Genomic DNA, 27,410 nt, shown 5'->3' with positions numbered 1-27,410 from the left:
AGTTCAAAAAATAATTAGAAAGCAAAAGTAACTATACCTTTACAAGAAATACTCAAGGCAGAAAATAGAATATGGCAATCACAATAGAAGTTCAATTTTACATCCTCACTTCTCTTCTTAAATTGAATGCTGCTCCCAAATTAAATAAACTAATTATTGCAACACGTACTTCTCTCAGCTGGGATTCCTATTTGTAAAAACGTTAGCTTAATTTATTTATACTATGTTATCCACTATATGGACTAGGATGAATTTGAGGTTTCCAGTCTTACTAAGCCATTCCTGCCATGCTTGAATTGTTTGCATCGTATTGAGTTCATGAACTTACCAAACTTACCAACGCTATTACATATAATTACAATTCATTCATGATCATTACGGTTTTTCTTAGCATTTCTTCCCAAATGAAAATCTTCTTTATCAATATTAAAGTCATAAAACTCAAAAGACTAGCAAAATTTATTTTTAAGAGACTCATAAAGGTACAGGATGTATAAGGGTAACACTGAATACCATCAAACAGTAAAGAATTTCTGGAGAAAAGGACCCCTGGGTGGAGGTGCCTGCTAGGTGGTTAGTGAGCTCTAGCATGCAGCTTTTGTGAAACTGCACCCCAATGTGGACTGACCTTTCAATTGATGCAATAGCCTTTGATTTGCTACGTTTTGTAAGTAACATCTCACCCATGCATATACAAATAGCTGCAGTAAACTCGCTGGTTTCTATTCTGAACTATTCACAGTAATGTTGCTTTAATAGTTCTTATCCATGTACATTTTTTCTTTGTATTATATCCTGGTTTTGGATATGTTCTGCATATCACTATTTGATCTACCTCAGAGGAATTACTACGGCAAAATGATATGTTTGATCAAAATCCTAGGATAACAGCTGTGTCTCAAAGTAGCTGCACAAATTTCAAACTTGATTTACAATGTACAAGAATTCTAATGGGCTCTAATCTGTAACAGTACTGTTTGTTGTTGTTTTTTTCGGTTTTTTGTTTTGTTTTTGTTTTTTGGCTTGGACTGTGCCATTGAATGAGAAGTGACATTTAAGTTTTTAATTTTAAATACTCAGTATTAATAGTGGCTTTAATTTTTATACCTTTGGTCATTTATAAAATAATTAAGTTTTAAATTTTGATGCACTTAACTATTCTTATGATTCTTAAACCTGCAATCCTAATTGGAATATTTTCCCACTTGAAGATTAGCATTTTAAAAATTTACATGGAATTATCTAACATATGTATGATTTAATATATTATTTTGACATATTTATGTGATTGTAAATCATTCTCATGGATCTTTGCAGATAGGAATGCGATATTCATTACCTAAGGGACATTTTATTAGGGTATGTAACTTCACTTATGTTGATTTTATTGTTTATTGTTCATCCACAGGCAAGATTTGACTTCTCATTTATGTTGATTTTTCTGTGTATAACACATTTTCAGAAAGCTCTTATGCCACATATGTTTTTATTTAATATTTGAGGGTAGTTTTCTTGATAAGTCTGTAATGGTAATTTTTAGTATGATTTGAACTCTTGATGTTTGTTTGGTATAACACAATTCTGAGTATTTCTCTCATTGCTTCTCTGGTAATAATTAGCATATCAAACATTTTATTTGATGAGGTTGAATGGCCTCAAGTGGCAGTGTCTAGTTATCAATTCATGGACCACTCTGAGAGAACACAAGAAAGAGCAAGAGCTTCTGTTCAATTGAACAATTGTTCTGTTAATTTGAACCCTTGGTCCTCAGGCCATTGAACTCTTTGCCTCAGGCCATTGACTTCACTGATCTGCATGTGTGCTGGATGAGACTTGAGTCACACTGCCACCCCTCAACCTGTCATGTATAAGAAAGCATCGTGATCCAATTCATCATAGTAAATACACCAGTGTAACATTCTGTATCCTACAGGTTCTGTGTACCTAGAAAACCATGATTGATATACTACTATATGTACTACACTGTTTTCATCATTGTAATCATGAACTGTTCTAATATAATTCAATGTTTCAGTTTGATTCCTCCCTTTACATTTCCATTATGATTATGTCAGATGTCCAGATGCTGTTGCTAAAATTTGCAGAAATCTTTAATATTGTTCAGTAATATATATATATCATTTCTAGTCATTTACTAATATCTGTCTAAACTGTCATTTTCAAAATAAAATAATAGGATGTAAGTTTCCCTATCCTATACATGGTTTTATAAATTTATCTAACTTTTAACATTTAGATACCATTCTCTCTCTCTCTCTCTCTCTAATTTTTTCTTTCTTTCTTTTTTTTTTTGAAGTAGAATTTCTCTGTTTACCAGCTTTGGCTGTTGTGGAACTCACTTCTTACTTTGCAGATGTAGCTGGCCTCAAACTTACAGAGATTCACCTGTCTCTGCCCCCTGAGTATTGGAATTAATGCTATGTGTTACCATCACCTTGTGAGATATCATACTTTTAATGACAGAATATAATATTTATCTAATATTTACCTAACAAAAATAAAATACCTTAAATTCATTTGTTCTTTACCGTGTATACTGCAAGTCATTATATTTTGACATAATAGTGGCTAACACATAGTAGGATTGAATATTTTTTGAGTTTAAAATGTTCACAGTGGAAAATATGCTCATAATACTTATTGAGCAAACCAGCACTCTATTTCATAAATATTCATGTGTTTGGTGTTTATAGGAACTTGAACCTTGAAGATATTAAAAGGATTAGTGCCAAAATACATAGATGGAGCCAAAACTGCAATTAGGATGTTTTTGGAACAGAGTCAACATTTTATACACTCAAATAGAACAACTAGATAGCACTGTGAAGATCAAGAGAAAAAAATCAATGTTATAAAAATTGTATTTATAGATACTTCACCAGAACCCCTTTGACACTAACTCCTATGAATAACTTGTCAAGGACAAAGTAGTATGCTCAGTTAGGTAAGATTTCTTATTTATAGGAGTCTTTCTCTTTATTTTCTTTTCTATTCATATTAGATCATTCCATTCCTTTTTTTCTCTCACATTGTCTGCCTTCACTAGCAAAATTACTAAATTTGAAATAAGTATAAATTCTTTTTTTTTTAGACCATGCACACGCGGATAGGAAATACCCATGCTGTGTGTACTGTGTGTTTCCAACATAGAAATATCTGTAGAATACAGTAATGGAGAAAAATACAGTCCCATGGTAACAGTGCACTGCGGCGAGGCGCTCTACATCTGGTTACCCTTGAAGGCGTTCTGTGCCGCACTGGTTGCTGCAGTTGAAGCTGCATTTGCAGCCGCAGTCTGGACAGTTTTGTTGGCCATCACTCCTCTTGCAAACTCTTGCTGGGCCTTCTCCAAGCTAGCACCTGTTGTGCGATACAGTCCATGTACCTTTTTAAACATGACGAGTGAGATGACTGCGGAGGCTGTGAACAGAGCTGCGATGATTATCATCATGATTCCAACCGGGATGTTCTTGTTGAGCCCAGTAAGGGAAGAAATCCAACCGCAGTTTCCCCAGTTATGAAATCCTGCGGCCTGGAGCACATGGACAGCAAACTGACAAATATACACGAAGAAGAAGACAAAGAACCTGAAGGAACTGTCACTCCTGAAAGCTCCGTACAGCGGTCTGTACCAACAGATAAATGAACAGGGAGTAAAAAGCAAGAACCGCAGGATACTCAGTCCAAAGTCAACTGCTCGTGAAGAAACCACACAAAACCAAGCCAGGCACCCGAAGATGTTTAGGAACAGAGTCACCGCATGGAACATCCATAAGTAATACATAAGCTTTACTGTCTTCTGGAATTCTACAGGAATGTCTACAGAAAAGTCTTGATAGAAACAAGGTCCCACAGGAAAATTGCTAGGAAGAGGTGGCCAATTATTTTTTTTTTCTCTCATGCTGACTCAGGCTCTGCATCTCCCTTTCTCGGCGGTCTAACTCCGCGGCCTTTCTCTCTAGCTCTTCTTGGCGCTTGAGGAGTTCAGCTTGAGCCAAGGCATGTTCCTTTGTGATCTGTGTGTAAGCTGGGTGTTCCTCTGTTGGTTTCATTATTGCTGGCTGGGTGTTGGGTACATTAGGCATTTTCACGCTGCCTGGTGGAGGCGTTCTAGAGTCTGAGAAGGGATTGTATTCATCAAGTCCTGAGGGGCACATTTCTTGTCACCTGTGTAACGGATGGGTCCTTGAACGGATTATTGAGATCTGGATCCGCAAACGGGTTGCTGTCAAAATCCAACCTCGCCCAGGCACTGCGCGTCACCCACCCGAGCCCGGCGCCAAGACAGAGATGAGGCGAGGCCGCCGCCCCCCCTGCGCGCTCACATCGCCGCCGCCGCCATAAGTATAAATTCTTATATAGGTTCTCAACAGGAGTTTGTGATGGGTTATTTAGAATTTTAATGTCTAATTTTTTGAGTTCTTTATATATTTTGAAGGTCAGTCGTTTTTCTTATATGGAGTGGTGAAGATCTTTTCCCATTCAGTAGGCTGCCTTTTATTGTCATATTGATCATGTCCTTTGCTTTACAGCAGCTTCTTAGCTTCAGGAGGTCCCATTTTTTTATTGTTGCACTCAGTGGATATGCTACTTGGGTTATATTTATGATGTAGTCTCCCATGCCAATGCACTGAAGACCACACTCCACGTTCTTTTCTATAAGGTTTAGTGTGGTCAAATTTATATTGAGGTATATAATCCATTGGGACCTTAGTTTTGTGTATGATGATAGATATTGATCTATTTTAATTCTTCTGTATGTTAACATTCAGTAATGCCAGCAGCATTTGTTGAAGATACTTTATTTTTTCCATTTATTAAAATTATAAATAACCCATTTAAAATGGGGTACAGAATTAAACAGAATTCTCAACAAAAGAATTTCAAATGCCTAAACAATAATTAAGGAAATGTTCAATATTCTTAGCCATCAGGGAAATGCAAATCAAAACAACTCTTAGATATGATCTTACATCTGTCAGAATAGCTAAGATCAAAAACACCAATGATAGATTATGCAGGAGAAGATATGAGAAAGGGGAATACTCATCCATTGCTGGTGGGAATGCAAACTTGTACAACCACTTTGTAAATTAGTATAGCTGTTTCTCACAAAATTGGAAATCAACCTACCTCATGTTCCAGCAATTCCAAAAGATGCTCAATCATATTACAAAAGCATTTGTTTAACTATGTTCATAGCAGCATTATTTGTTAAAGCCAGAACCTGGAAACTACCTAGATTCCCCTCAACTAAAGAATGGACAAAGAAAATGTGGCACATTTACACATTAGAACACTACTAAGTGGTAAAAAAAAATGACATCTTGAGTTGCAAATGGATGGAATTTGGGTAACCCAGACCCAAAAAGATGAATATGGTATGTACTCACATATATGTGGATACTATCTATAAACAAAGTTCATTGAGCCTTTAGTTCTTGATCCTAAAGAAGCTAAGAAATAAGGTGAACCCGAAAAAAATATATATATCCACCTAGAAATTGGAAACTGACAAGATCTCCTGACAAAATTGGGAGCATGGGGGTAGGGTGATAAGTGAGGGTGGAAGAGGAAGCAGAGGGGAGAATGAAGGGTTGAGAAAACCTTGAGGGAATGGAATAGTTGAGATTGAAGAAGGGCAGAGATGAGAGCAAGGAAAGAGATATCTTCATTGAGAGAGCCATAATAGGCTTAGCAGAAACCAGGCTCTAGAGAAATTCCCAGGAATCCATGGGGATGACTCCTGCTTAAGACCCTAAGCAATAGAGGAGAAGGGGCCCGATCGTGACTTGCCCTATAGTCAGACTGATGAATATCTTAAATATCATCATAAAGCCTTCATCCAGTAACTGATGGAAACAGGAAGAGACCCACATCAGAACAATGGACTGAGTTCTGATGTGGGATTCTCCTCTCTATGCCATTATTAACCATTGGTTAATAAAAAACTGGCTTGCTCTAATAGGGTAGAGTAGATCTAGGCAGGGATAACTAAACTGAATGCTGGGAGAAAAGGGGCAGAGTGAGAGAAAAGCCATGTAGCCCAGCTAGAGACAGACACCCAGAATATTATCTCATAAGCCACAACTCAAGGTAATAAGACAGATTAAGAGAAAAGCTTAAATGAAGATATGAGTTAGTTGATAAGAAGTTAGTGCTAAGCAGTGACTTAATATAGTTTCTGTGTGATTATTTCAGTTCTGTGTGGCCAGGGCAAACTAGCTGCTTCCTTACAACAAATTAGTGCCCAACATTGTGAACTAAATCTACATAAAACCTGAGAGGGCTTGGAAAGAAATTCTAGACACTAAAACACAAAGCTTAGACACATTTATTTTCACGAATGGTCTCTGCTTACTAGCAGCATGCTGCAGCTCCTTTAAGAGAGGTCTTACTGATTGAACAATAGCAGAAAAAAAGCCACATTGTTTTTAAACATCAGCTTCTGGTTTCTGCTGCTAGCACAACCTCTGGCCCTTTCAGGAGGCCAAGCATTTAAATGGGTTTTTATGAGCAAAGTGCTATAACCTGCTTAATGTCATGAAATAGACCCACTGTATGTCTGGAACTGGGGCAGTATACATGTTTTGCAGAGGCAGTGAACTGACTTCCACCACGTTGGACTAGGCTAAGCAAGCAGGCAAGGCCATATTTCCCCTAGCAATACTACTCTTAAGATTTTAAGAAGCACCTACCCTTTTAAGAAGTATTCCTGGACAGTAAGGACTTACAGATACACAATAGGACAGATTCAGCCATAAAATTCCTCTAAATAAGATACAATGTGTTTTAAAAATGTATGTAAGGCTTGGGAGAAAAAGAAAAAGCGTATAGAGGGTTATAAGAAGAAGTAAGTGGTTTATAAAAAAAATAAAACAGTCTTTAAAGAGACAGTACTAACAGTCATAGATTAAAGGAGTAAAGATAATCAAATAAATATTAAAAAAATAATACAGTAAAAAAAGCCATGCGAAGATGGAATATACAAAGAGAGTCTGGATTATGTATATTATTCTGTTTTATTTTAATTTTTTACTGTGAAGGACTCAAATAAACAATGTGTATACTTTTTTTGGTTTAAATACTTTTTTATTTTTAATTAAAAATTTTCACCTCCTCCCCTCCTCCCATTTCCCTCCCCCTCCCTCTCCAGTCCAAAGAGCAGTCAGGGTTCCTTGCCTTGTGGGAAGTCCAAGGTCCCCCCCCCTCCATCCAGGTCTAGGAAGGTGAACATCCAAAGAGACTAGGCTCCTACAAAGCCAGTACACACAGTAGGATCAAAACCCAGTGCCATTGTCCTTGGCTTCTCAGTCAGCTCTCCTTGTCCGCCACATTCAGAGAGTCTGGTTTGATCACATGCTCCATCATTCCCAGTCCAGCTGGCCTTGGTGAGCTCCCAATAGATCAGCCCCACTGTCTCAGTGAGTGGGCACACCCCTTGTGGTCCTGACTTCCTTGCTCATGTTCTTCCTCCTTCTGCTCCTCATTTGGACCTAGGGAGCTCAGTCCACTGCTCCAATGTGGGTCTCTGTCTCTAGCTTCATCCATCGCCAAAGGAAGCCTCTTTGATATGCAGTATGGCTATAGGATAGGGCCATTTCAGGCTCCCTCTCTTCAGATGCCCAAGGATCTAGCTGGGGGACATCTCCATGGACACCTGGGAGCACCTCTAGAGACAAATCTCTTGCCAACCCTAAAATGGCTCCCTTCATTAAGATATATACTTCCCTGCTCCCATATCCACCCTGCCTCCATCTAAACCTTCCCATTCCCCCAAGATCTCCCCATCCTCCCCTTCTCACTTTTTCCCCCAATTTCACATTACCTCACCCCATTCCCACCCCCAAGTTTCCAATTTTTGCCTGGCAATCTTGTCTCCTTCCAATATCAGGAGGACAACTATATGTTTTTCTTTGGGCTCACCTTCTTATTTAGCTTCTCTAGCATCTCATATTATAGGCTCAATGTCCTTTATTTGTGGCTAGACACTAATTATGAGTGAGTACATACCATATTCATCTTTTTGGGTCTGGGTTACCTCACTGAGGATAGTGTCTTCTATTTCCATCCATTTGCATGCAAAATTCAAGATGTCATTGTTTTTTACTGCTGAGTAGTACTCTAATGTGTACATATTCCACACTTTCTTTATCCATTCTTAGGTTGAGGGGCATCTAGGTTGTTTCCAGGTTCTGGCTATTACAAACAATGCTGCTATGAACATAGTTGAACAAATCTTTTGTAGTATGATAGAGCATCTCTTGGGTATATTCCGAAGAGTGGTATTGCTGAATCCTGGGGTAGGTTGATCCCGAATTTCCTAAGAAATCACCACACTGATTTCCAAAGTGGTTGCACAAGTTTGCATTCCCACCAGCAATGGATAAGTGCTCCTCTTACTCCACATCCTCTCCAGAAAAGGCTATCATTGATGTTTTTGATTCTAGCCATTCTGACAGGTGTAAGATGGTATCTCAAAATTGTTTTAATTTGCATTTCCCTGATCGCTAAGGAGGAAGAGCATGATCTTAAGTGTCTTTTGGCCATTTGAACTTCTTCTGTTGAGAATTCTCTATTCAGACCAGTAGCCCATTTTTTAATTGGGTTATTTAGAATTTTAAAGTCTAGTTTCTTGAGTTCTTTATATATTTTGAATATTGTGCCTTTGTCTGATGCAGGGTTGGTGAAGATCTTCTCCCAGTCAGTAGGTTGTCTTTTTTGTCTTAATGACAGTGTCCTTTTTTTTTTTTTTACAAAAGCTTCTCCATTTTAGGAGGTCCCATTTATTCAATGTTGTTAAGAATTTCTTGTTAGATAAATGAAGTAGTCAAAAGTTACTAGGTTCTGTCTGTCTAAATGTATCTTAATTATTTGAAAAATAAAATATTGCCACATTGAAGAACATGAGGAGAATTTTTTCTTTTATTCCTTCCAGATTGACCTTTGAAGTTATTTTTGAGAAATCTGTTGCTAAGTTTTCTTAAATCCCCCTGTACATGGCAAGCCTCAGTAATTCCAGGTTCTGTGATTTATTTTTTTATGATGCATTCTTTCCCTATGTATTCATCTCTCTCCCTCTCTCTTTCCCCCTCCTGTGTGTGGGAGTAGGGTATGCATTGGTGGGTAGGGTAGGTTCTTGTGTGTAGAGAAGGGGGGAGGGAAGAAGATTAAGGGAAATTTTCATAAAATGGAAAGATTTTAACTATTGTACTTTTATGGAGGTTCTCTGTCTATTACTCCCTCTCATGCACTTCCTGACTTTCTAAAATGTATGTATTATTTGTTTGGTGCTCTGAAGGCTTTGCTCAGTTAGTTTGTTCTTTTATTTAAGCCTTGGCTGGCCTCAATTTCAACCCCCCCTGCTTTAGCTTTATCAGTACTAGGATTTCAGATATGACCTATCATGCTTGAGTCAGTTCAGTTTTATGTCTGATTTCCACACTCTGTTTTCTTGTCTTCACTATTTTTCAATAGTTTTTATTAAGCTATATATTTTTCTCCACTTCCCTCCCTTCCTCTCCCCTCCCTATCTACCCACTCCCATGATTCTCAGGAGATCTTATCTTTTTCTACTTCCTATGTAGATTAGATCCATGTATGTCTCTCTTAGAGTACTTTTGCAGTCTAGGTTCTCCAGGATTGTGTATAGTAGGTTATTTTCCTTTGCTTTATGTCTAGAATCCACTTATTAGTGAGTACATATTATATTTGTCTTTCTGTGTCTGGGATACCTCACTCAATAAGATGTTTTCTAGATCCATCCATTGGACCTCAAATTTCAATATGTCATTATTTTTTTCCACTGTGTAGTACTCCATTGTGTAATATCTTCTTTATCCATTCTTTGGTTGAGGGGCATTTAGGTTGTTTCCATGTTCTGGCTATAACAAATAATGCTGCTCTGAACATAGTTGAGCACATTCCCTTGTGGTGTGATTGAGTATCCTTTGCATAAAGACTCAAAAGTGGTATTGCTGGGTTTTGAGGTAGGTTGCTTCCTAATTTTCTGAGAAATAACCATACTGATTTCCAAAGAAGCTGTACCAATTTACACTCCCACCAAGAATGGAGGAGTGTTCCCTTTACCCCACATCTTCTCCAGCATAAGCTATTATCAGTGTTTTTGATTTTAGTCATTCTTACAGGTGTAAGTTGGCATCTCAAAGTTGTTTTGATTTACATATCTCTGATAGGTAAGAGTGTTGAGCATTTGCTTCAGTGTCTTTCAGCAATTTTAGATTAATGTGTTGAGAGTTCACGTTTTAGGTTTGTACCCCATTGTTTATTAGGTTATTCATTGTTTTAATGACCAATTTCTTGAGTTCTTTGTATATTTTGGAGATCAGCCTTCTGTCTAATGTGGGGTTGGTGGAGATCTTTTCCCTTTTCATAGGCTGCTGTTTTGTTTTGTTGACCATGTCCTTTGCTTTACAGAAGCTTCTCAGTTTCAGAAAGTTTTATTTATTAATTGTTTCTCTCAGTGTCCGTGCTACTAGAGTTATATTTAGGAAGGGGTCTCCTGTGACAACATGTTCAAGTGCACTTCCCACTTTCTCTTCTATGAGGTTCAGTGAGGTTGGTTTTGGTTGAGATCTTTGATCTATTTTGACCTGAGTTTTGTGCATGGAGATATATATGTATCTAGTTTCATTCTTCTACATTCTGATACCCATTAATACCAGCATCATTTGTTGAATATGCTTCCTTTTTTCAATTTTATATCTTTTTGCTTCTTTGTCAAGAATCAGTTATTCGTAGGTATGTAGATTGATATCCGGGTCTTCAATTTGTTTCCATTGGTCCTCCTTTCTGTTTTTGTGTCAATACCAGTCTGTTTTCAGCACTGTTGCTCTATAGCAGAGATTGAAATCAGGGATTGCGATACCTCCAGAAGTTCCTTTATTTTACAGGATTGTTTTGGCTCTTCTGTTTTTTTTTCTTATCTGTATGAAGTTGAGTATTATTATTTTGAGGTCTGTAATGAATTGCTGGGATTTGTCTTCATTATTTCTTAATGTATCTTTCTGTCTGCTAATATCTGCCTTTAAATCCTACCAGAAAAATTTTTATGTCAGTATTGTATTTTTTTAGCTTTAGAAATAATTGTTTTGTATTCACTTTAGCTTTATGTATATATATACATATATATGTATATATATTATATGTGTATGTGTTTATTTTATCTTCATCTTTTCCTCATGTTCCATTAGCCTTTTGAATATCTTTAAATAGACTAAAGATTGTGTACCAGATCTATAAATGAATCTTTTCAAGGACCATTTAACATATTGCCAAGTTCTTTATTCTTTAAATTAGTCATATTTTCAAATTCCGTGGTATGCCTTGTGAAGTTTTGTTAAGAAGTTAGCTAATATGTGCTAATGTAAGATTAAAGATGACACTGCCTTTCTCTTTGAATTTTCTTTATTTTTTATTATGTCTCATTTTTGTATTCTGAATTTTGTAAGTTATGCACAAATTAGCCTAGTGCCTTTTTCTGTTTGTGTAGCTTTTGAGGGGTCTGTGTGTTTACTTTGTGATTTTAAATACAGATGTGTAATGGGTGCTGATGCCCTAGACTTTAAAGTCTGACTCTCAAAATGGAAACAGGAAAGGAAGTGTAGGTAGCGAATAGTGTTGACCCTTTTCATCTTCTGAACTAAACATCAGCAGATAAGAAAACATTTAGAACAAGATTATTCTTTAGGATCTCTGAAGCATCTCTGCTTCTTTCCTAGTCTCTCTGAGATTAGACATGGCATTCAGAAGAACCCACATTTCTGATATTTATAAAAATACTTTTTATATTTTGGCTCCTGCAAACTATATGCAAACTATTCCAGGAACAAGTGCACATCTTGTTAAAACCAAACTGGGGTGGAAAATGGATAGTAACCATTTAGTAAGCAGACTTAAAATGCACCAAAATTAACTGAAAATTTCCCCTTAGAGGCTACATTTAAATATTTCTAGAATTTGACATACTTACATCAAACAGACTCTAACAGAGTAATTGTTGTCTAGGTTGGGTACTCTAGAAGCCTCTTGCTCGGTTACCCTTTTCTTACAATTTAGTGAAAATATGTTTTAAATATCTTTCTAAATGTTCTTAATTACAAAAGGCAAGAGAATTGCTATTCCATGCAAGCTTCTTCCATTTAAAAGGCTGACCCTTGACATGCCATAATTGATTTAGAAACAATCTGAAACTTATTAAAATATATCTTAGTTCCTTTATGGTTAACATTTATGCCTTCATATTTACTCATAAGAAATCAATGAGAAAATATAATGTGGATATGATAATTTCAGTCATTTTCTTAGTTCTTATCCTGTGTCAGCAATATTGTTCAGACAGTTTCTTGCATTATTTTTTGTCTCTGCCAGATTACATGAAGTTAACAATAAGTGTTTTGCTGAAACCCATACTCAAAAACATGGTATATCTCAAGTTGAATAAAACAAGATGTTTTGCTTTCTAATGTCTTTACAGAAACAAGTCAGACTACTTCTAAAAAGTATTTAAACAAGATCAAAACAGGAAGAATTAAGTGAATTTTAGATCTGTAGTCACTCACAACAGATAAAGCCATAGTGAAAATTGAATGGCATGGGCACCTCTGTGTGAATCCCGGTTTGACACCAATTTGAGATTTTTTTTCTGAATATGAGTTTTCTCTGTCCCATGAGGCATTTATAGTATATCAGTAATTCTTGTTCACAGTTTCATTATTATTATGTGGGGGATTGTGATGTATATGAACAAGTGAGCATGTAACAGCATTCACGTGAGACTCAGAAGACAATATTCCAGAGTGGATTCTTTCCTTTCATCTTTATGTAGGTTCTGGGGACTGAATTGAGGTCTCTAGACTACACAAGTGACTTTACCAGCTGAGTCATCTTAGTGGCCTCATGGGCTTTATAACTGTGAAATACATCAAAGCTCTATAAAATTAAATAAAAATAGTCTCTGAAAATTCATAGCACAAATAGACACACACATACAAATATTATTCAGTGATTAGAAGACCATCTCAGTTAAGACAGTATGTGGTACTTATGTTTCAGTCTGATGTGTAATATCTGTGAACACAATGGAAAAAAAAAAGCTGGCCTAGAATCTTGACTTCCTTCTAGATTATTGCCAAGTGCTTTCATTTTAATTATTTCCGGGGTCAATTTGCTTCCAGTATCAAAGGCAAACTGACATTTTTTTCTTTGGAGGATTTTGTGTGTGTTTTGTGTTAACAATTGATATAAACAGTGAAACTAGAATTTTGTACCAATTAGCTGGGATGTGGTCTTATTATGCATCTAAGAGCCTCCTGACATTAAAAATGATGTTGTGCCTTTAACTTTACATATAAAAAATTTGCCTTTTTAAGATTAAGTACAGAAAATAGCCAGTAACATTTTGTGTTTGGCTACTTTATTTTTGCAATGGGGTCCATATGAGTTATGCACATATGCGAAAACACTTTTCAACCTATTCTCAAATTTTGCCTGGAGTCAAAACCCTTTAGAGCTTCAGAAAAGTTAGATCAAAATTCCATTTTCACTATTTTTTTTTCTGTTGATCCCTCAGTGCTTTCAGATAATAAGCGGAGCGGGAGCTCAGAATGTCGAAATACTGTCAAGCAGGTTTTCTCATTGAATTTCCAATCTAAGCAGAAATCTCATGAAGAAACTACTTTTACCATATCTCAAAATACAGAAAGTTTAAGTAGAACACCAAAGTTTGAATTCTTATTTAAAACAATCCTGAAGTCAACTCAAGTTATCTCTATTTCTCCTGTTCTCATTATTAATAGGAAACACTTTTCTTCATCAGGCATGAACATACTTACTTATAATCCTACTGATTTGTGGAACTGAAGCAGGTTAGCACCCATGAGCTCAGGGCTAGGTGGGTGGATTAAGGCTGCCCTCTGTGACTGTGATCTTGTGTGTTTGTGGTTTGGCATCTTTTAAAAGAAATGAAACAAAACAGAAGCCTTTCTTTCATAAGCCTTTTCATATGAATTTTTTCATGATATTAACTTCATCCTTTATCAGAAATAATTAGTTCAATTTATCCTAGCATTTTTGTGCTTGGCTTTAGTCCCAGCACTAAGAAAAAAGTGGCAGAAAGATATCTGAGTTCAAAGCCAGCCTGTTCTACAGAGCAAGTTTTAGGAGAGTCAAGGGCTACACAAATGGATAGATAGATAGATAGATAGATAGATAGATAGATAGATAGGAACAGAATTACAAGTTTCAGATGAAATGATAACATGATTATTTCTTTTCTTCACAGTGCTGAAGAAATATTAATGAAAATTGGAGAGATCTTGAATGCACACAGTAAAGAGAAGGTATGGAATGTCATGGGTTTGCCATAGCTGTATATATTGACTTGTAGAAATGTAGGAGAGATAAAAGTAGCATTAAGACTGGAGATGCTCTGAAGGAAGGCAGAGTTGATGTAGGAGTGTCTTCTATCTATCTGTTGGTTTCATTGGTTAATTAATAAAGAAAACTGCTTGGCCTGATAGGTCAGAACATAGGTAGGTAAGGAAGACAGAACAGAACTCTGGGAGGAAAAAAAGCAGAGTCAAGCAGATGCCATGGAGCCACCCACCAGGTCAGACATGCTGAATCTTTCCCAGTAAGCCACCACATCGTGGTGCTACACAGATTATTAAAAATGAGTTAATCAAGATGTGAGAGTTAGCGAATAAGAGGATAGTTTGCTCTCAGAATGTGGGCAACCAACTTACTAGTAATTGGGGGGAAGCTGCTGCAGAAGTACAACCTGTGCTGGGAGTTTCTGTTCCAGGTGTCTGCTGAGTTCAGGGTGTGTCTCTAGCATTGCGTCCGGCCTTAATCTGTAGTGTATGTAACTCACAGTAGAGTCTCTCTCTGGCAGAGGACAGCGCAACAGTATCCGCTATTACAGCAATGAGGAGCTGGGTCATTTATATTACCAATGCTACTGTACAACCCCAGCAATTCTAGAATCCAAGACCATCTAGCACAAGTCATATAGCCCAAAGAAGAATTTAAGTGCTTGTCCATACAAATGGAGTTTCCAGTAAGTTTTCTATCAAGTGAAGGAAGTTTTGTAGAAAGAAAAAAAAATCTGCCAAACAATTGGAGAAAAAAGACAAGTTGCTAATATGAACCAATTTAGTCATTTTAAAATGTGATTGGGAAGTTTCTTCAAAGGTTGTTAGCATTAGTTATCCACATCTATAATCCTTTACCCTGCTTTCATATATTTCAATCCACTTACTCTTCTTAGCCCAATTATTTCTCTTTTCCTTTTCATACTACCTGCCTTTTTACTATATCCTCACCTCATCCCCTGCCCCACCTTAAACTACTTTTCTAATTGGCACCTTTCTAGTTTCTTGGGCTTTATGGGCAGTTCAAGTTACATTTACAAATCTAAAGATTCAAAACTAGAATCTGTATATGAGTACATGAAGCTTTTGTATTTTTGGATACTGATGTGGGAGTGTCATATATCAATTTGTTGATTTCATTGGTTAAGCAATAAAGAAACTGCTTGGTCCTCATAGGTTAAAACATAGGTGGGAGGAGTAAACAGAACAGAAGGCTGGGAGAAAGAAGCTGAGTCAGGAGTCGCCATGATTCTCCCACTCCAGACAGATGCAGGTTAAGATCATTCCTGGTAAGCCAGCTCGTGGGCTACACAGGTTATAAGAAATGGGCTAGTCCAGGTGTGAGAGTTAGCCGAGAAAAGGCTAGATATAATGGGCCAAGCGGTATTTAAAAGAATACAGTTTCCGTGTAATTATTTCGAGGCATAAGCTAAGCTAGCCATGTGGGCGGCTAGGGTGCCGGGGAAGCAGCCCGCCCCTCATAACACAACAGAGTGGCGCCCAGACGTGATGGACTAAATCCACGTAAAAACCTGAGAAAGCTTAAAAATAAGGAAGAGAGAGTTTAACACACTTTTTTGCTGCTTGTGGGTGGCATGCTGCAGAGAGAATTTCCTGACTCAGCAGCCTTAACAGGAAAAAAGCTGCAGTTTTAAACTGCTGCTTTCTGGGCTATGCCACCATTGCGATCTCTGCCTGGCTCTGGCAGGAGACAGAGCTTTTGAATGGAGCATTTGGAGCAAAGCTCTATGGCTTGCTTGATGGCAATGTGGACTGCTGTGTGCCTGGAACTGTGTGTGGATCAGGGGCACCAAATGGCTCTGAGGCAGGAGTGGCTCAGCTCTGCCATGCTGAACTGTGCTGGTCTCAGGCAGGAACTACCATAATTACTGTAAAAACAGCGCAGTTAAGGTTTCAACTGGGCAGGACACAGGCGGTACCATATTACTTGTACATGGTGCATTTTAAGTTTTTAAGAAGTGCTTAACATTTTAAGAAATGCTCTTGGATAGTAAAAAAAAATGTTACAGATTCACAGTAAAACAAAGTCAGACATAAAAGTCACACTGTTGGATGAATGTACGTAGGCTTGAGAGAGAGAAGAAAAAGAATATAGAGAATAAAGTTAATGGTTTAAAAAAAAGGTAAAGTCTTTAAAGAGACAGAGTACAGATAGTTAAGAGATTAAAAGAAATAAAGAAAAATAAGCCACGTAAAAATGGAAAATTCACAGAGAGTCTGGATTATGTACATTGTGCTTTCTTTAAAATTTTTGACTGTGAAGGAGCTAAGTACAGAGAGACATTTCATTCTATGGGCTGCCAAGTGGAACCAAAACAGATATCATGAGGGTATGACTTCAGAATTTGGGTCTAAGGATATGAAGCTTTGGAAAGGGTCTCAAAATTTGTTTTCACAGAGGACCAGACCCTGTGGATTGCATCTATCCTGATATGGTATGATAGACCACGATCTCCCGAAAAGTTCCTGTGAACACCCTCAGAAAAATTACTTCACTCAACTGCCAACTGAGATAAATCTGGCACACAGGTTACACCCTAAATGATCTGATTAACAGCATCCCCATTCAGCAGGAAGCAGTTTGGAGAGAAAAAACTGCGCCCATGTTCCCAAAATATTGTTTGTAAATGTTCTTTTACATTTAAAGGGGGAAATGATATAGGTATGAGTAATTTGCATTGGTATGGATTTTACAGTCAATTTTGTTATATGTATATGTATTTCTGATCTTGATTAAGGTATTGTGATTATGTAGTTCATTTAAAAATGTAATGTATAATTAAGAAATATAGGTTAATGGGTTAATCATCAATAATAGTCAAGCTTGTAGTCATGTTAGTGAGGTTTTCTAGATATATAGAGATACATTTCAATTAGATAGACATTCTTCATATCTTTCAAAGACTGCAGAATATGGCATTTAATGTTTTAATAACTTAGGACTTTTCATGATAATGAGACATATCTGCTCCTGGCGGCACCAATCTACTTCGAGAGGAAGATGGGCATCGAAGAGGATCCTTATGGAGTTGGATAGCCATTTGGGCAAGAAACTGCTCTTGCCTGGACTAGTGCATAAAATGGACACAGAGAACCCGCAGAGAGAGGACTGCTGAACTTGCCTAAAGGTGAGATGGTCTTTCAGGGTTCATGACTCATGAAAGAATCTGTAGACATTCTGCAGGACACAGCAGATAGTGACTGAACTGTCTTTGGAATTTCCTGCTTCATGGAAATGTCTGCTGGATACTTTGGGCCTGAAGGCTGAAGATGGATGCCCCAATGGTACAAAAGAACTTTGGGTGACTGTCCAGGCAGCGAGATGTCTCTGTCATTTCTAGAGTTTTCTTATTTCTTGTTTACTTAGGTAGTATTATATCCTTCTGGAGTTTTTGATGGAGTTGAAGAATGAATAGATAGTTATAGTTTTCCTTAGTTATGATAAAAGATAAAATAAATATAAATATTGTAACTGTAATTCTTGCTTGATAACTGTTTTGCTATATGTAATTTTGCTATGTTAAAGTTAAAGCCTTCCTTTGTTTGTTTAAACAGAAAAGGGGGAAGTGATGTGGGAGTGTCAATCAGTGTTTATTTAAAATATAATTGACAGAAAATAGAGTTTAACTTGCTGAATTTGTGTCTTATATATTGGAAAGTTAGTTCTAAAATTCACCTGACTAACCACCAAAAGATTAGGTGATGTTTTAAAAATTTTAACATTTTTAATTGGCACACAATGATTACAAAAAAAGATGGAAGATGAAAGAAACTAAGTTAGAGGAATGCAAGTGCAAAGAAGCTAAGTCTCTATATTTCAAAGTAGAGACTTAATTTCCTGTATTAGCAAAGATAGTATATACTATTTATGCTCTACAAACAATGACTCCAGTATTAATAAGAGACTAACTGAAAGTGCTTGCCTTGGGGAAAAGAAATTTAGAACTAGATGATTTTTCATAAACTTTAATTTTGTGGTTTCTTGAACTGTTTGATATTTTATTTTAACCAATTGTTTAATGCCTGCTTTATTTATTTATTTATTTATTTATTTTGAGGCAGGGTTTCTCTGTGGCTTTGGAGCCTGTCCTGGAACTAGCTCTGTATGCCTGCTTTAAATATACAGTTATTTTAGAAACAGAAATAGATATGGTTTATTAAAAAAGGGAAGGCACTCTTTGGAATGGAAGTTGACTAGATAGCAGAGAAATGCATCCACTCAAAACTCCTAAAACTATGTATTTCTTACACTTAACTAATTAATTAATTTAGTGAGAACATGCTTTTGACACAGAATATTTCAGACATATATTGTCTCCTTTTATCTTGTGATCCTCAGTGTTCAAATCCAGTTTAAGAGTCTGGGTAAAAAGCATTTGTATCTTTATTGCACAAACCACCTAAAGCTTATTTTAATAAAAAATTGTCTCACAGACAGACAAACAGATGCCTATCTGTAGATAGATCCTTTCTACATATATTGTTCATAGTTTTGTTTTCAAATTGAGTATTTGAAGAATGTTTAATGTCCACAAAAAAGGCCTAACATCTTTTGTCTTAAAGATTTATTTATTTTTTGTTTGGTTTTTATTCATGTGTCTCTGTGTGTAGGCTTGTGCATAAGAATATAGGCATCTCCATAGTTTGTCATAGGAATTTGGATTATCTTATTTTGGAGTTAGAGATGATTACAAGCACACAGTCATCGCTGCTTGGAACAGAGCTTGATTTCTTAGAGAAATCAGCCTGTGCTTTTAGTCAGAGAGCTATTTCTTTAGTGTCCTAACATCCATGTTTAATAGCAGAATGGCTTAATGATATTAGACTTGATAAAACATTTTCCTTTCTATTGAGAATATAGATAATCCTCAGTGATTTAACTATATAAATATATGAAATGAGTATTTATGCTTATTTATTATTGTACACTCTGAAAATTATAGGCAAATGAATTCATGGGCAGCAAATATTTTGATAAGATTTATTTATTTCCAAGCCGGGCTGTGGTGGCGCACGCCTTTAATCCCAGCACTTGGGAGGTAGAGGCAGGCGGATCTCTGTGAGTTCGAGACCGGCCTGGTCTACAAGAGCTAGTTCCAGGACAGGCTCCAAAACCACAGAGAAACTCTGTCTCGAAAAAAAAAAAAGATTTATTTATTTCCAGTTGACTTTCTGTACTACTTAAACAAGTACAATTACTTCTGAATGCTGTGCCAGAATGTGGCCAATTCCCGTTCTGATGTGTCATGTGTCCTGATTTAGAATTAAGAAGGCCAATTATTAAAATATGAATATTGGAACTAGTCTAACAGCAACTTTTTTTATTTTGGACTTACAATTTATTTTTGTAAAATTAAGCATGAGAATTTGCATATCTAGCAAATTTCCAAGTGATTCTAATGCTGCACCTTGCTTTGAACATGCTTGCTAGGTAGCAGAAAATATGTCCTTAACCAGATACAGTCTACAAGTTTTTACTATGCCATTTACCACTTCATTCAAATGTAAGCATTCTGTAACTATATTGTTAACTCATCATGCATTATATTTGTTCTGAACATCAATAACCTTATAAATGAATTTTAGTGAAAAAGTATGTTTATGTCTATCACTGAAGTGGCCTCTTGTTTCTTCCCTCTCTCTGGAATTATTTCCCTTTATTGTATTATCTTCCTGCTCATTCTTACAGTAGTAAGTTTCCTAGCAAGGAATTCTCTTGGTTAATGTTTCATTAAAACTTTTAAGTTTTTAAAAATCTTAATATTTTCAATATTTTTGGAAGATATATAAGTCTCAGATGGCAGTTTTCAGTGGTTTTTATTCATTAATTTTTAAGATTTCAAGTCATAGTATCAAGCCTTGTTTCAGTTTGCCCATGCTTTGACTTGATCATAACATCATCCTCTTGTTGACATCAATTACAGCTAATATCAGCATGCTGATTTACTTTATATTTTCCATGTACAGTTAGTTCTTACTGAATTCTGTTGTAGGAGTCCACTTGTTCATTTCCTGGCTGTCCAGACTCCAAAAATAACCACATAGAAACCATATTAATTAAATCCCTGCTTGGCCCATTAGCTCTAGCTTATTATTAGTTAGCTTTTACATATTAATTTAACCCATTTCCATTATTTTATATTTTATCAAGAGGCTCGTGGCCTACCAACAAGGCTGGTAGTATAGGTTGCTAATCTAAACCACCATGTATATTATAAAGCTATCATGACTTCCAAATTTGGGTCTAAGGATTTGTTGCTTTGGAAAAGAGATTCTGCTTTTGTTTCCACAGAAGATGAGAACCTGTGAAATCCTTCCAGACTAATGTGGTTTGATAGACCAAAATTCCCTGAAAGGTCGCCATTAATACCCCCCAAGAATTATTTCATCCAAAAAAAGCAAGAGGCAGTTTGGAAAGAACTATGCCCATGTTCCCAAATATTGTTTGTAAATGTTTCTTTACATTTAAAGCAAACATGGATCTTGGTTTATTGATACACATTAAAGGACATTTTCTCATACGTTTTATATATGTATATATATATATGAACAGATTATATATATCTGCTCTTGATTAACATATAATGTTTGTGTATCTCATTTAAAGTGCAATGTATAATTAAGAAATATAAGTTATAGATAATCATCTAGGATAGTCAAGCTTATAGTTATGTTAGATTATCTAGATGGACAGATATGTATTTCAGATGAATAGGCATTCTTCAAATCTTTCAAAGTCTACAGAATATGGCATTTAAAATATTTTAAGGACTTAAGGCTTTTCATGACAGTTAGACATGTCATGTCAGATGATCCAGGCAACATCAAGCTACTTCAAGAGGATGATGGGCACCAAAGAAGCTCTTTATGACATTGGTTAGCCATTTGAAGAAACTGTTCTTGCTTGGACTGTTTGTTGCTATGCTGTATAAATTGAGCAAGCAGGACCTACAGAGAAATGACTGCTGAACTTGCCTTAAGGTGAGATGGTCCTTCAAAGTTTCTGCTTCAAGAAACAGGCTGTCAGAATTTCTGCAGGACACAGAAGAAAGTATTTGACAAACTGCAAATATAGGCGAAACTGCCTTTGAAATTTCTTGCTTTGTGAAAAAGTCTGCGATATTATGGGCCTGTAGGCTGATGATGGATGCTCCATTGATACAGAAGAACTTTGGGTGACTGTCCAGTCAGTGAGATGTCTCTGTCAATTCTAGAATTTTGGAAGCTGTTTACGATGCACTTGCTTTTTACTTAGGTAATATTATATTCTTCTGGAGGCTTCGATGGAGTTGAAGAATAAATAGAGTTGTTTTACTTATATATAATAAAAATAAAGTAGATATAAATACTATAACTGTAATTCTTGCTTGATACTTGTTTTGTCGTATGTAATTTATCTATGTTAAAGTTAAAACATTTCTTATTTAAACAGAAAAGAGGAGGTGATGTGGGATTCCCCTCTCTATGCTGTGAATAACATTGGTTAATAAAGAAACAGTTTAGGCCTGTGATAGGGTAGAGTAGAGCTAGATGGGGAAAAATAAACTTAATGCTAGAAGAAAGGAGGTGAAGTCAGGGAGAAGCCATGGAGCCACTGCCAGAGAGAGAGATGCTGAAACTTTGCCGGTAAGCCACTGCCACATGGCACTACACAGATTAAAGAAGATGGGTTACATTAATATGTATAAATTAGCCAATAAGAAGCTAGAGCTACTGGGCCAAGCAGTAGTTTAATTAATACAGTTTCTGTATGGCTACATCAGAGTCTGGACAGCCTAGAAATAAACAAGCAGCCCCCTACAACAGAACTCTTTGCTCATTATCCAAATAATAGTGTCTTGGATTATCTATTGATATACAAATCTCCAGTTTATCAAATCTATTCTTAGAATGCATCTTTAAAAAATCATTTTTGAGCCGGGTGGTGGTGGCACACGCCTTTAATCCCAGAACTCGGGAGGCAGAGGCAGGCAGATCTCTGTGAGTTCGAGACCAGCCTGGTCTACAAGAGCTAGTTGCAGGACAGGCTCCAAAACCACAGAGAAACCCTGTCTCGGAAAAAAAAAATCTTAAAAAATCATTTTTGTTTCTTAAATTCTGAACTTTTTGGAACTCTGCATACTTTTTCTGACCAAACATAAAATCCTTGTCATTAGAGAGCACTTCCTTATATCACTGTCTTGTCTATATCCTTAATCTCCAATATGCTTATTGTGTAAATATCATAAATATATCTCATTCAAAATAGAGCAGAAAATACAGTATATTATTGGTAACAATACTAATAAATCCTATGCTTTTTATTAAATTTCAAAGTACAAGCAGATGTTGTTCGAATCATTTTCTTTTTCTTTTAACTGGAGACAGATGACATGACTGATTTGTTGCATATGGCAACAGCAACTATGGCTGGTATTGTGCTGCCCAGAATGCCTTTTCCCAAATGACCTACTTCCATACTTTAAAGAGCACTGCTGATAAGATACCTTCAGATGTAAATCCTACCAGTGTTGTAACTTCAGAGAGTCACTGTACCTAAGCCCATGGACTGAGATATTTCTCATCATCAGCAACAATCACTAAGATCAAGTACAGCTCCTTCCTTGAAATATGGATAAATTTCCACACATATCCCGAGGAGTCTTCAATGGAGACTTTACTCCTACCCTCTTCTTCTCACCTATGCTGGACCTTCCATTAAATATTTAGTTGAATATTCACAGCATCAACTGTTAACTGGGGAAACCCACTCAACTGCACAAGACTAAACTTGATTTTATGCCAATGTTTACCTAATAAGTAGTCATTGCTTTGTTAATAGTATGCTTTAAAGGTTTCGTTTCCTTTTCATGATCCTAATCAGCTAGTATGTAAAATGCTAAAACAAAACACTTTATTTGTCTAACAATAACTACAAAAGTAAATTTATTCTAGAAATCTCAATCTAAAGTCATACTGAGCTATTCTGATTTTTCACTTTTATATACCTATGTCCCACAGATGTTTTCTGAGCTAATACAATCAAGAGCACAACAAATAGATAAAACATATATATGGTTTTTCGACACAGGGTTTCTCTGTGGCTTTGGAGCCTGTCCTGGAACTAGCTCTGTAGACCAGGCTGGTCTCGAACTCACAGAGATCCACCTGCCTCTGCCTCCCGAGTGCTGGGATTAAAGGCGTGCGCCACCACCGCCCGGCCTAGATAAAATATATTAATTCCACTTAATAGCTAGGTATTATAGAAACAACCCCAATGAGTGGTTCATGTGAGTGCATATTCACGGATTCTGACACTGCCCTTATTAGACATTTGCAGGGAGCCTGACATTGCAGTTTCAAGAAAGATAAACTGAAGATATTTATAGAACTAGTCATAAAGCCATTTTCTAAAAATGTTCACTTCCTCACCTGCTGACTAAAGCAATATCTGATCATCATGGTTCAGAGGAGAAATCGATCATACCTTTTTTCACTAGGATACAAATAAAAACAAATTCAGGATAAATGAGAAAAAGTGTTTCTGTTCCTCTTAATGTCTATATAACCTGCTTACATCCTGGATTTTAAATTTAAGCTCTGCCCTTCCGATTTCTGTTTCTTTGAAAGGTGTGGAAAAACCATTCTCTGATTCAATAAAGGACACAAAATACAAACAGCAGCTTTGTGTATACTGACTTTCTATAATATTGAAGAAAAGGGATTTCTCATGATGCTAAATTATCTTTCAGATTTTGATCTTCTAAGTGTTTTGTTGTAAATGAGAGGTGTAAAAGAGAGAGACAAACAGCCACATGTGCAAGTTAGAGCAAAGAAGAGAGGATAACAAGTGCACTAAAGAATGAAACTGTTGTTATGTTTTGGGTGTAGTAATGAGTATGAATATCAGTATTTTCATCACACAGTTACTTAACATATGACAAGAATGAGTCTCAAGAAAAGTGTCCCCATGCGGTATGACTGAACTTTATGTCATCAGAGCAGAGCCTGTACAAAAAACAGATTCTTCACTTCTTGTTTGATTGTGCACATCATCTGGAAGTAAATACTTCACAAAAAACTCCATTTCAGTTAAGACTTTATTTCTTCAAACCTTACTGTATTCTTGTGTATATATGGAATGAAACACTTTCTAAGGTCATTTACTTTTGCTGAAAAGACAATTTTGACTAATTAGATAAATGTGATAAAAGTGACATGGTTTTAAATTTAATATGTACTATAACACTAAAGTGGCTCTGGTGACATTGAACTTACTTCCTCATTTGCTTTTGAGTTTTGTTGAACTATTTTTATTTTAAGTTGGCACATTGTAATTATAAACTTTTGTTGAATAAAATATGCAATCTGAAACCTATTTACACTGTGAAATTATATAAATCATTAAAATATAATTTAAATCTGTTAGAAACATTGAGCATCTTTTGCAAATCTTATTAGGAGAAATAACATAACTGGCCAACCAATTTTAACCAAGAGAGAGGTTATTCTGCTGTACCTACCCATTGGTAATCGTACTTTCTCCACTTGCCCTGCAGAAGAGGGAGCAGAGTACAATGATATATTTATGATCATGTCATAATGAAATCTATTACATGTATGCTTATTCAAAAGATAAAAATATGTTACTCTAAAAATATTTTAAAATGCATTTTTTCATCCAATTGTATAATACTTCAGTTTGGTTCATTTTTCTTTTTTTTTTTTTTGATGTCTTTAAATTCAATATGTAACTGAGCATGGCCTAGAACTCCTGATCCTCCTGCCTCTGCCTCCTACCTGTTGGAAAAACAGTTGTGAGCCACCATTCCTTGCTTCATTATGTAGCAATAAACCATTTACCCTCTACTTCTTCTTGAATATAGTAATATGAATATGTATTTAGACAAAGATAAGGATTTAAGGAGAAAAAATATCTTCCAACAAACTAGGCAAAAAACCAAACAGCATCTTGGGATATATTTTGTTTTATTTTTCTCTCTTATTCAAAGGCAATAGAGAGAAATTTACTATAGAAGCAAACTATGTAAATCTGATAAAAGAAATGTTTTAAACAAAAGGAGATTAGGCATGAGGGAAGGGGACAGGGACAGGGACTGGAATATGGATATAGAGAAGGATCTGGGTATGGAGAGGGGGAGGGAAAGGAATAGGGAGAGAGAGAGAGGGAGGAGCGGGAGAGATTTGAAGTTCTCTTAAATTTCTCAGAGCATCAGGGAACACACAAAGAGCTGGAGATGTGCATCCAGTTCAGAAGGAGTGGTATACAGCTAAGAAGCTCCCAGAGAAAAGCTAATGTGTGCTTCCCACTCAGAGCAGATTCAGATGTAAATATCTATCTTAGTTAGGCTTTCATTGCTGTGAAGAGACATCATGACCATGGCAGTTTTTATAAAGAAAACATTTAATCGGGGTACTCACAGTTTCTGAGGTTCAGTCCACTATAATCATGGCAAGGATCAGGGAGGCATGCAGGCAGATGTGGTGCTGAAGCTGAAAGTGTGATATCTTTTTTTGTTTTTTTGTTGTTTTTTTCGAGACAGGGTTTCCTGTGGTTTTGGAGCCTGTCCTGGAACTAGCTCTTGTAGACAAGGCTGGTCTCGAACTCACAGAGATCCGCCTGCCTCTGCCTCCCAAGTGCTGGGATTAAAGGCGTGCGCCACCACCGCCCGGCAAGTGTGATATCTTGAAGACACACTGGGCGGTATTCTGAGCACAGAAAACATCAAAGCCTGCCCCCACAGTGACACACTTCCTCCAACAAGGCCATACCCATTTCAACAAAACCTCACCTCCTAACAGTGCCACTCCCTATGAGATTATGGGGGTCAATTACATTCAAACTACCGCAACAATATTTTTATTTTAAATAAAGTATGTGCATGAAGCCATGCATGTCTGTTTCTAAGAATGCATTTTCCAAATATTTTATTTCATTCAGTGTAATGTAGTAAATACACCTCACTTTTATTCCTGTTGATAAATGTTCACCATTTTTCTATATAGCATGAGTCTCAGAAAGTGGAATGGGCCAGACTCTCATAATTTCTAGAAGGCCCTGGCTATGAGAGCTATTCATCTTAGAGAAAGCATGCTGACATAATTGATGCCAATATCACTTCCTCCCATTTCATAGGCTGGAAGAAGTTTTCAATAGTTTATTGTAAAACAGCAACCACTCCTCGGTCTGGTAATGAATGTACTGAGTCTATTCCATTCTCCCTATCCCTTTATCCTAGTTCTGAAAGTTTACTCTTAGGCCTTCAAGTTTCTTTAACAAGTATATACCACATGAAGTTTTTTTAGCCTGAGACACAGTCTTTCCACTCACTCTATATGTGAACTATGTTTTATCTGTATAGTCTTGGATATTCATTCACTTATGCATAATCACTATGAACTATGCAGCATCCTCAGGTATGTGTTAGGTAGTAAACAAAAATAAAACAAACCATCTATGCTACTGATTGTTAAAACTTGAACAATTTATTAATGTTATTTGTTCATATGGAACATAAATATTTGTTACTAGATAATTTGCTGAGAGTAGATTTTGTAAAGTTATTGAAAGTAAGAAGGGATGATGGAGATTTCTGCCAGTCTCCATCATGACATAGGTTTAGAATAAGAATTTAAAAATGGTTTTATGTGGCATGGATATAAAGAATCATAAAAAAAAAGAACTATTCAGGAGAGATTTGCTTATTCAAGTCAGCTATCTAATTCCTTTGTGCAATTATTCCCTTCAGGAAGAAAATTTTTTGTTAATATTAGGAAAAAGTAAAATAGATTCTAAAGCAATATTTTAAGATTTTATTTTCAATTTTGGAAACTCAGTTGCAAAATATGTAACTTTTTCCCAAAGTAGAGTTCTGCTTTTTCACAGAGACACTTAGACAGGATGCTGGCTTGGGTGTTAAACATTAAACAGTCAAGCTGGCTTTGAAGTCTCATGCTGCCCACCAACAACCTTTG

At 36.3% G+C, this 27,410-nt stretch overlaps 1 pseudogene; it reads right to left on the bottom strand.

Annotated features, from left to right (window-relative positions):
• Positions 1–3,112: 3,112 nt before the first annotated feature.
• Positions 3,113–4,306, bottom strand: LOC142858653 (secretory carrier-associated membrane protein 1 pseudogene; annotated as a pseudogene).
• Between the last annotated feature and the right edge of the window lie 23,104 nt (positions 4,307–27,410).

This window comes from Microtus pennsylvanicus, chromosome 10, assembly GCF_037038515.1.
Source record: "Microtus pennsylvanicus isolate mMicPen1 chromosome 10, mMicPen1.hap1, whole genome shotgun sequence".
Taxonomy (NCBI): Eukaryota; Metazoa; Chordata; class Mammalia; order Rodentia; family Cricetidae; genus Microtus; species Microtus pennsylvanicus.
Note: the sequence above shows the minus strand (reverse complement) of the source record. Positions and strands in the feature narration are given on the sequence as shown.